This window comes from Crinia signifera, unplaced genomic scaffold (genome assembly GCF_055691185.1).
Source record: "Crinia signifera unplaced genomic scaffold, ASM5569118v1 HAP2_SCAFFOLD_106, whole genome shotgun sequence".
Classification (NCBI taxonomy): Eukaryota; Metazoa; Chordata; class Amphibia; order Anura; family Myobatrachidae; genus Crinia; species Crinia signifera.
Window position 1 is genome coordinate 550539 of NW_028142000.1, and position 11355 is coordinate 561893.

The window sequence follows — 11355 nt, forward strand, 5'->3', positions numbered from 1 at the left end:
CCCTGGTGCTCACCTGGAACCGATTTGTCAACACAACCAGAGCTGGCGTGTTTCTGGCTGAAGCGGGGTGGCATTAACCTGCTCATTATGCTGCAAATATATGCAGCCTAACGATCATGTCTGAATCATGCCCCTGTGTTTCGCTAATAACAACACATATCTAAATATCAGTCTAGCGCCAGTTGTTTTTTATAATTATTACAGGGTGATTCTGATTTGGAAGTAAAGCAGGAAAAGCAAGTAACGGTACTTGTTTCCTAGCACGGCCACAATCGCATTGATCTTGTGCCCTTAATAGTGGTATGCGATGGCCCCCGACGCGATGGACCCGATTTCCCATTGAAATGCATTGAAAAGTTAAAAAATCGCGTCGGTCTCGTCGCATGCGGCAAAATAAGCATTAAATGGTCCCGACGCGATGCCCCCGATTTCCCACAGGGAACAATGTTAAATGCCTCAATTTACCCAAATCAACAGGGAACAATGTTAAATGGTCCAGAAACCCCCAAAATCACCCCTGAACAGTGAAATGGCCCCCCAAAATTAGTTAACGCCACCCCACGATCAACGTGAACCCGAAGCGTGGCGAGCCCCGCGAGGGGACGCGGATACCTTCACAGGTAAACGCGTCCCTTCGCGGGCTTCACAGGTGTCCGCGTCGCCACGGACACCAGTGAAGCCCGCGAGGGGACTTGCGGGGCACGCTGCGCTCGCCACGGTTCGGGCTCGCTGCGCTCGCCACACTTTCTATTCTCAACTCCACGCCGACGTGGATAGTGGGGGTATGAAAAGGTCGGAGGACGCATACCGCCGCCCCTCGCGGGCTCGCTGCGCTCACCACGCTTCGGGTTCACGTTGATCGTGGGGTGGCGTTAACTAATTTTGGGGGGCCATTTCACTGTTATGGGGTGTTTTGGGGGGTTTCTGGACCAATTAACATTGTTCCCTGTTGATTTGGGTAAATTGAGGCATTTAACATTGTTCCCTATGGGAAATCGGGGGCATCGCTTCGGGACCATCGCATGCGATTTTTTAGCACGCATGCGATGCGACCGATGCCCCAGATTAGAATCGGTGTGGCCGTGCTAGGAAACAAGTACCCAAGTAACTTTATATTTGTTAAAGACAATGTTGCAAAGCAAGGGGAGCAAATACATTTATATTTTTTCTATGCAGGGTAACTGAAATGTTAAGCAGGTTACACAGTGGGCCTTATTCAGATCTGTGCTCAGTACAAATTTGTTTGGAAAATGGGCAAAACCATGTGCACTCAGAGGCGTAACTATAGCACCGCAGCCCCCGCGGCCGCAGGGGGGCGCTGTGCATGTGTGGGCGCCGGGGGGGCTGTGGTGCTATAGTTAGCCCCCTCCCATCTGCCCATCTTCCGCCCGCCAATCCGCCACCCGCAGCCTTACCTGACTTCACTAGTCCCGTCCCGGCTCCCCTGCTGGCTTCATTCTTTTGCTAGTGAGACGGACCACAATAAAATGTCCGCCCCATATAGCAGACAGTTCTCTGAAACTGTCTGCTGTATGGGGGCGGACATTTTGTGTTGGTCCGTCTCACTAGCAGAAGAATGAAGCCAGCAAGGGAGCCGGGATGGGACCAGCAAGACATAATTCATAGTTACGCCACTGTGTGCACTGCAGGTGGGGCAGATGTAACATGTACAGAGAGAGTTAAATTTGGGTGGGATGTGTTCAAACTGAAATCTAAATTGCAGTGTAAGAATAATGCAGCCAGTATTTACCCTGCACAGAAACAAAATAACTCACACAAATGTAACTCTCTCTATACATTTGCCCATTTTCCAAAACAATTGTACTGCGATCAGATCTGAATAAGGCCCACTAGAAGACAATTAGAGTGATTTTCCGAATACCAATAAGTTGTTTACGCTGCATTGCATGCCAGTGATGTTCGCTCATTCAGCTCTATAGCGACACCCTCTGTCACACTTATGCTCGTTTCAGACTGCAAAACTGGCTTTGACCAGGTATTTTGAAATGTTTCTAAAAACGGGTCTGCCAGGTAAAACCCCTTTCACATCGCATCTCTTAAACGGGATATTACCGCTTAAGTGCAGTTTTTTTACACTGGCAGACCCGTTTTTGGAAACTTTCCAAAAACAGGATCAAAGCCAGTGCGGTCTTCAGCAACCCCCCCCCCCCCACCATAACACGCTGTGTGGCAGCGTGTTACAGTTAACACCCCCCCCCCCCCCAATGTGTTTAAGAAAACCCCCAGCTGTCGGCTCCTGCTCCTGTCGGCTCCTGCTCCTGTCGGCTCCTGCCGACTCCTGCTGCTTATAAAAAAAGTGACTTTCGGAAAATGGCTGCCCCCATACCAAAGACAGTTTTTTCAAACAGTCTTTCCTATGGGGCAGCCATTTTCCGAGAGACACTTTTTTTACAAGCAGCAGAAGCCGACAGGAGCCGACAGCCGGCAGGATCGTAAGGCACGCGGGTTTTCTTAAACACATTGGGGGGGGGGGGGGGGGGTGCAGCAGTGAGCACTATTGGTCCCCAGTGCCTGCATATTTAACGAGCCGGCCCAGCATTACATATGCGCATATGTAATGAGCGGCTAATTACATATGCACATATGTAATTATCGGCTAATTACATATGCCCATATGTAATTAACGGCCGGCTCATTAAATATGCAGGCGCTGGGGACCAATAGTGCTCACTGCTGCCTGGGTACCGTTTCAGACCCGTTCAGACCACAAAAAAAAACGGGTCTGAAACGTGTAGGACCCTGCTTTTTTACCGTTTTAAAATACCGGTTATTTTAAAACGGTAAATTCACTCTGGACCTTTCAGACCGCACATATTACCGTTTTGAAACGGTAAAGAAACGGCAATATACCGTTTAATTTGTGCGGTCTGAAAGGGGCATTACTGTATAGTCACTTTTATGTTTTAGTTCCAAATCATCATGCCTAAAGGTACAGGAGGAGCAGAGCTGCAGAAGGGAAATATAGTTGCTCTAATGGCGCCATCTAGTGGCATGCACTAAGAAAGCACGTTCTCTTATATCTCATATGATTAGAAAATGTAGTGTTGTGACTGTATTTAGTAAAGCAGGATTTAAAACTAGAGATGTGCACCGGCCACTTTCCGGGTTTTGGGTTTTGGGTTCTGATTACCTTGAGGTTTTGGGTTCTAATGGGTTTTGGCAAAACACCTCCTAAATGTTTTGTGTTTGGATTTTTTGGGTTTTGGGTTCTGATTTTTTGTTAAAAAAGCATAAAAACTGCTAAAATCGCAGAATTTTGGTTTTTATTTTTTGCTCCTACACTATATTAACCTCAATAACATTCATTTACACTCATTTCCAGTCTATTCTGAACAGCTCACACCTCACAATATTGTTTTTAGGGCAAAAGGTTGCACCGAGGTAGCTGGATAACTATGATAAGCCACACAAGTGTGCGGCACAAACACTAGACTGATATGGCACACTTAGCATCCCCTCTAGGCTGATACTGCACACCTAGAATTACCCCTGGACTGATATGGCACAGGTAGCATCACCCCTGGACTGATACGGCACATTTAGCATCACCCCTGGACTGATATAGCACACTTAGCATCCCCCCTAGTCTGATACGGCACACCTAGCATCACCCCTGGACTGATAAGGCACAGGTAGCATCACCCCTGGACTGATACGGCACATTTAGCATCACCCCTGGACTGATACGGCACACCTAGCATCACCCCTGGACTGATATGGCACAGGTAGCATCACCCCTGGACTGATACGGCACATTTAGCATCACCCCTGGACTGATACGGCACATTTAGCATCACCCCTGGACTGATACGGCACAGGTAGCATCACCCCTGGACTGATACGGCACATTTAGCATCACCCCTGGACTGATATGGCACACTTGATAAAGACAGACACTGTTGAAACGCGTTGGTGTTTTATTGTGTTGGAGAAGGCTGTTTGAGCTCCATTTGTTATAAAACAAGCCCTTCCTTTTATAATTATTTTTTAAAAATAAACTTCACCAAGTTTTTAATTTCTACCTGGACGTTACTTCTTTGAAAAGAAACCGTTACATGAGGATCCACCATGAGGCTAATGTAAGCATACAAGTGAGCATCTGAAAGATACCTTGATGTGTTTTGTACCATCTTTATGAGTGTAAGCTTATTGTAAGCATCATTCATTACTGCCTGCACAGGAGGTGAACCTTTAAAGAATAACATCACCACTATACAGAGGAAAACCTCATTTTGTCCTTCCTGGGAAGATAGTCCTAATAAGAACCATTGAGAAACAAATTACACTATATATGTCCTTGTTTATCTGTTTTTTTATGTATGAATTACCCATGAAAATCTGACATACACTACATCTGGGCCATATGGAGCATATAAGCACGTAACTATTTTTGACTATCTTTTTCTTTCTGTATATATTCTGAGCGCCACGAGGATCACATCTCATTTCTTGTTTTGTATCATTTGTGTAGAGGGACTGAACTATCCCTTATTGTTGTTTGTGATCTTTATTGCTGCTCTAGGCGCAGTCATCACAGTAGAGAATTTTTTTTTCTTATATGGCACTCTTGACAGCACCCCATGAATTGGCAGACTTGGCTTACCCCAGGAACTATACGGCACAGATGGTGGCACCCCTGACCTGATACAGCACACATGGCGGCAGACATAGTATTATACGGCAAACATGGCAACATTCCTGCAGTGAAAAAAAGAAAAAATTGTATTCTTTTAATTAAAAAAAAGAGCAGCACACCTGGAATAATATGGCAGACTTGAATTATACGGCATTCTTGGCTCACCCCTGGACTGATACAGCACATTTAACTGTAAAAATTTGCAGTAAAAAACAAACAAAAAAAAACACCTTTTTATTATTTTCATTAAAATAAAGGCAGCTCCCCTGGTTTGATACAGGACACATGGGGGCACCCCTGGACTGATACGGAACACATGGGGGCACCCATTTAATTATACAGCACACATGGGCGCACCCCTGGACTGATACGGGACACTGGGCATCACAGCTGGACTGATACGGCACACTTAACACCCCTTGCAGGTTAAGAAAAAAAACACCTTTTTTATTTCAATTTAAAAATGGGGGTACGGGACACTGGGCAGCACAGCTGGACTAATTCGGGGCAGCCCTGTAATAAATGTAAAAAAAAATTTTTTTATTAAGAGAGCCCATTAGATGTCCCCCACAGTAGTCCCATATAACAGTAGTAGCATATACTGTAACAGCCCCCCTTAGTAGTAGCCTTAGTAATGCCACCTTAGTAGTTGTAACCTGAATAGTTTCCACTTAGTATAGTTTCCCCCTCATTAGTTCCCCCTTAGTAGATGTGCAAAAGTTCCTGCACCATTAGTTCCCCCTTAGTAAATGTACCTTTAGATTCCGACATTGTCCCCCTTGAGCAGCCCCAATTAATTGTTCCCCCATTAATTGCCCCTCCTTAGTATATCCCCCCCCCCCCCCCCACAGTGTTTTTTTGTCCCCATAGGTTTTTTTTCCTGTGCAGACAGCACGGACACATCCGTGCTGTCTGACTTCCACTTGCAGAATAAAGATGGCGCCGGAGCCGGATTTTATATAGAGATCCGAATCCGACGCAGGGTGATGACGTTTCACCCTTGTTTTGGACCCGGGAAGATGGCGGGAACCAGCGAACTCCCTGGATCCGGCCTCGGATCAGGTAAGTTCGGGGGGGTTCGGATCTCTAGGATCCGAACCCGCTCATCTCTAATACATATATAGACAAACTGTATCCCTCATACATACATACATACATACACAAACTGTATCCCTCATACATACATACATACATACATACATACAGGGCCGGCGCTACCCACTCAGCAGCTCCTGCAAAGAATGGTGGTTCCTGATTTACTAAGCAGCCGTACTGATAATACGGCTGCTAAGTGGTGTAAAACACCCACGCAAATACGACAGGAAAATACACCTTGCTTTCCCTGTCGTATTTGCTTTAAGCCTGCACGGATCAGTCAGATCCGTGCAGGCTTTAGTGTAAAAAAAATAGAAAAATAAATAAATAGAAAAAAAAAAATCGGCGTGGGGTCCCCCCCACAGCTGTAACCAGCACCAGGCTGAAAGAGCCGGGGCCGGTAATTAAAAATCAGGGAACCCGACAAATAGGGATTCCCCGATTTTTAACAACCAGCCCCAGGCTCCAGGTCCGGGGCTGGTTCCCAAAATACGGGGGACAAATTGAGTAGGGATCCCCCATATTTTAAGAACCAGCCCCAGGCCAAACCAGCCAGCAGGGTAATGCCATACCCGGGGGACACTTATGATATAAGGTCCCGCAGCCAAAACATTAACCCTACCGACCAGTCAGCCTGGCCAGGGGCCCTGGGGGAGTGGGGACCCCCCCAATGAAGGGGTCCCCTCCCTCCAGGACTTACCTGACCAGGCTGAAGCCTGGTGCTGTCCTCGATGCCCCTGGGCGGTGGGCATCGAGCTGATAGTGTTGTAAAAAAAAAAGAATAATCTATTGTCTAATACTGGGGCACTATGAGTCCCAGCAAGCCTCCCCCCGCAAGCTGGGACTTGGAGAACCCCAAGTCCCAGCCTGCGGGGCATTAAAGGGCCCGCTGGGTCTTGTAGTTCCACAGTATTAAAAATAGTAAAATAAAACACACTGACACACACTTAAAATAAAACTTTAATACATACAAAGCCCTTACATACTGATAATTACCTATCTTCATCCCGTAGGTAGCCCTGGTCCTGATGTCCTGGTCCTGTGTCGGCGTTCTGCTCCATGTCGGCATCCCTGTCGGCGATGGCGTCGGCGTCCGGAGTCCGACGAAATCCATGGTGGAAGCTGTGGAAGGAAACCATACTCACCTGTCCCAGGGCGACGTAGTCCAGGGATGGGTCTTTGCAAAAAAACAAACCGACACGCGAAACCAGACCGGACAGATGAGCCGCACGGTGTTTGTGTACGTCATGCGGCTCTGCCTCCCGAATGTCCTTTTTATAGTGTGGGGCCCAGAACTGTACTCCGTACTCTAGGTGAGGTCTCACCAATGCTTTATATAGTGGCATAATTACCATTGAGTCCCTAGTTTCCATTCCCCTCTTAATACATGCCAGAATTTTGTTGGCCTTTTTTGTAGCTACATTACAATGGGCACTACATCCTAGATTGCTGTCTATTTGGACTCCTAGATCCTTTTCAAGTATGGAATTACCCAGATCCTCTCCGCTAAGGTTGTAACTTGCACACTGGTTGTGTCTCCCAAGGTGCATAACCTTACATTTATCTACATTGAACCTCATCTTCCATTTTTTTGCCCACTCATCTAGAATTGCAAGATCATTTTGAAGCATGGTGACATCTTCTGGTGATTTGATGACTTTGCTAAGTTTTGTATCGTCCGCAAAGATGGATACATTGCTGAGTAACCCTATCCCAATATCGTTAATAAAAATGTTAAACAAAATGGGCCCCAAAACCGAACCCTGGGGCACTCTACTTAGTACCGGTATCATATCTGATACGGCACCATTCACAACCACTCTTTGTTCTCTATTACATAGCCAATTCCCTACCCATCTGCAGATATTTTCACCCAATCCTAGGTTCTCCATTTTATTAATCAATCTCTTGTGTGGGACAGTATCAAATGCTTTAGCGAAATCTAGGAAAATCACATCTACAGCATTTCCATTATCGAGGTTTTTGCTAACCTCTTCATAGAACCCTAGTAGATTAGTTTGGCATGAACGATTTTTCACGAACCCATGTTGGTTAGTACTGAGTAGACGGTGATGATCTAAATATTCCTGGATACCATCCCTTAAAAATCCTTCAAATAGTTTACCCACAATTGATGTTAAACTAACAGGTCTGTAATTAGCGGGATCTTCCTTTTTTCCTTTTTTGAATATTGGCACTACCTCTGCTATTCTCCAATCTTTTGGTACTATACCTGACGATAGTGACTTGCTAAAGATATAATGTAGGGGGGTAGCTAGTTCATCCCTTAATTCCATTAATACCCTCGGATGAATCCCATCTGGCCCTGGTGATTTATTTGTTTTGAGTTTGTTTAGCCTCAGTGATATTTCCTTCGGCGTGAAATCCACAATGAGATCTGGCTTATTTGTCCCGTTTGTGGTAAATGTTCATTCCACAGTCTGCTCTCCCTTAGTAAATACTGATGAGAAGAACTCATTTAACAGTTTTGCTTTTCCCTTGTCCTCAGTAACACTTTTTCCACTAGTATCAGTTAGTGGGCCTATGTTTTCCTTAATTAATCGTTTACTATTTATGTATTTAAAAAACTTCTTTGGGTTGGTTTTGCTTTCAGTGGCTATGCACTTTTCATATAATATTTTAGCTGCTTTGATTACCCCTTTACAAGTTTTGTTTGATTCTTTGTATTTTGCGAACGCCTCCTCATTCAAGTTATTTTTATAGAATTTAAAGGCTCTGGTTTTATTGTTGATAGCTGACCTTACTTCTTTGTCCAACCATGGTGGCTTTTTTTTGTTGAATTTACCTTTAGTTACTTTAGGAATGTATTCAATAGTTAGTGAATCAAGCACCTTTTTTAGAGTATCCCACATTTCCTCTGCATTTTTTCCCACCCAATTCCTGTTAGGGCTTCCCTGAATAATTCAAAGTTCGCTTTTCTGAAGTTTAGTATTTTTGCAGATCCTTTTTGATGTAATTTACTGAAGTTGATTTCCAGTGAAACCATATTGTGATCACTATTCCCTAATTGTTTAATTACTTTTGTGTTTGAAACTAAGTCTGTGTTATTTGTTAATACTAAGTCCAAGAGCGCCTCATCACGAGTTGGAGTTTCTACCGTTTGTGTAATAAACTGGTCTTTAAGTAAGCTAAGAACCCACTGCTTCTTGCTGATTTACCTGTTTCGTTTTCCCAATCAATGTCGGGTAAATTAAAATCCCCCATAATTAATACCTGACCCTGATTTGATGCTTGTTTGATTTGGTTTAAAAGAAGAGACTCTTCCCTTTCATTTATATTTGGTGGTCTATAGCATACCCCTATTATAAATTTGTTTTTTGGTTTCTTATTATTGTCGGTTATCTCTGCCCACACTGTCTCCGAGTTGTCGTCTTCCAGGTCTGTGCTCATATTTTTCTCACATGATGTTAAGTTATTATTTACATATAGGCACACACCCCCGCCCCTTCTATTTTCCCTGTCTTTCCTGTAGAGTGTATATCCCTCCATGTTTAATGCCCAGTCATGCGACTCATTACACCATGTTTCTGTAATACCAATGATGTCGTAGTCATCCCTACTGATCACCGTTTCAAGCTCCCCGATTTTACTCACTAAGCTTCTTGCATTAGCCAGTAAGCATTTTAATTTATGTTTATTTTTAGATATGGCTCTAATATTGTGATTAGTTTCGCCCCAGGACCCATTTGAATTCTTTACTAGCTTCCTCTTTCCACTCTCCCCTTCAATAGACTCTCTACAGGCCTCCCCACCATGCACACTGCCTGCCCTCTCCATAGTTCCGGGAATTTTTCCTCTGTCATTCCCTTCTTCCCGTATACTAAGATCATCTGTACCTAAGAACTGTAATGGGGTAACGTGACTGTTACAACATAACATTTTATTACATGACATTCCTGATGCACCCTGAGAGTTACCCCCGATTATACCCTTGTTATGTCCCAGGACTTTGTCTATGTCTCCGTCCCCCCCCCCCCCCCCCCCCATCTCCTTCCCCCATATGATTCCTGATCCCAGTCCGGCTTCTCTCCCTGATGGTCCCATAATGTCTTGCTGCCCCCACCCCCCCATCGCCTAGTTTAAAATCTCCTCCAACCCTCTAACCATCCTTCCCCCCAGCACCGCAGCCCCCTCCTCGTTCAGGTGCAATCCATCACGGCAAAAAAGATGGCGCCTGACCGAGAAGTCCGCCCAGTGTTCCATGAACACGAATCCCTCTTTCCTACACCAATCCTTAAGCCACACATTTACCTCCCTGATCTCCCTCTGCCTCCCTGAGCTAGCGCGTGGCACTGGTAATATTTCCGAGAAAATTACCCTAGATGTCCTCGCCTTTAATTTCTTACCCATTTGCACAGAACTCATTTTGGTCAAGTGCACACATGGTTAATTTCAACACAGGTGCCTTCATTATCACTCACAAACCCCCCTACATTAACCCCAACATCAGTAAGGACACCTGTGAGGGTTTAAATCATGTAGATTTTTATGACTATTTTAAAGTTGCTTATCTGTGATGTGTCCCATTTGGAGGAGCAACGCAGGAGGGAGGAAGGTGGGCAAAAGATGCTGGTAGCCCCCCCACTACTGGGTACCCCACGTATGTATGGTGCTCACCTGTACCTGGACTACCTGTCGGATCAACAGGTTGTGGGGATGGTTACGCTGAACCCCATTACCCTGTAGGAGTTATATGAGCAGGTGAGATATGATTTGTCCCATTTTGTGGGTGCCAACTATGTAGTGTCTGGCCAGCACTAATTAATGTGTGCCCTCTCCTATTTGTCCACAGCCTCCACTCAGTCTGTGACCTCATGGGCCTTGGTGGTATCACAGGCCACTTTGTCCAAGCATTTGACTCAACTGTTACTTGCTATAAAGAAGTTGTTGCGGACAAACATCAGCAGGCGTAACTTTTCTGGTAAGCACATGTGGCCTGTACTCCAAAATGTACAAGTGTTGTAAGTGTACTCATTAACAAATTATTGACCAATACCATCTGTTTCCACCCACATTTAACCTAACACCAGTCCACAACGGATGCACATGGTGGTGCTGACCTATCCCTTGCTGATATCTACCTTCTAAGTACTCTTGGTACATGTATGAATGAAGTTTGCAGTGAAACATGGCTCACTGGTGTTGTGGAACTACATGTGCCAGCATGCCCAGACACACTACAACCATTACAGTCCAAACCATGAGTGTCAGAGCCTGCTGGAAAATGTAGATCCACAACCTTTGGCAGGCAAGGAGTTATACCACACTACTTTACTGCAATCCCATAGTCATATACCATTACAATATGTTATAATTCACACATTAATTTATATTGAGAAAAAGACACAAACACAATGGTATGCGGTTAGCAACTTTTACTTTTTTTTTGTGTAAAGCATTCTGCATTTTTACATGTGCAAAATACCAACTGTGGGGCCATGTACAAAGATCTTTGGCATTTTAATAAGTATACACACTCATGTAGCAGCTACCTTCGGCCAGCATCAGGCAGCCCTACACCACTTCTAGAGCCGGCACTAAGCCCACCACGGGTCCTCACACTACGACGGGGTGGGGAAGTG

General features: G+C 45.0%; 1 long non-coding RNA gene across 2 annotated transcripts in view; it reads left to right on the top strand.

The window, feature by feature from the left end:
- The window catches only part of LOC146052141 (uncharacterized), a 136406-nt gene extending 128901 nt beyond the window's left edge, over positions 1-7505 (top strand). The window contains exon 4 of one of the 2 annotated variants that reach the window (XR_014467201.1): positions 6766-7505. This is a non-coding gene — a long non-coding RNA (uncharacterized LOC146052141). Of the gene's footprint in view, positions 1-4595; positions 6076-6765 lie in introns of those variants that run through there. The other variant, XR_014467200.1, reaches the window with a different exon arrangement.
- Positions 7506-11355: the final 3850 nt, after the last annotated feature.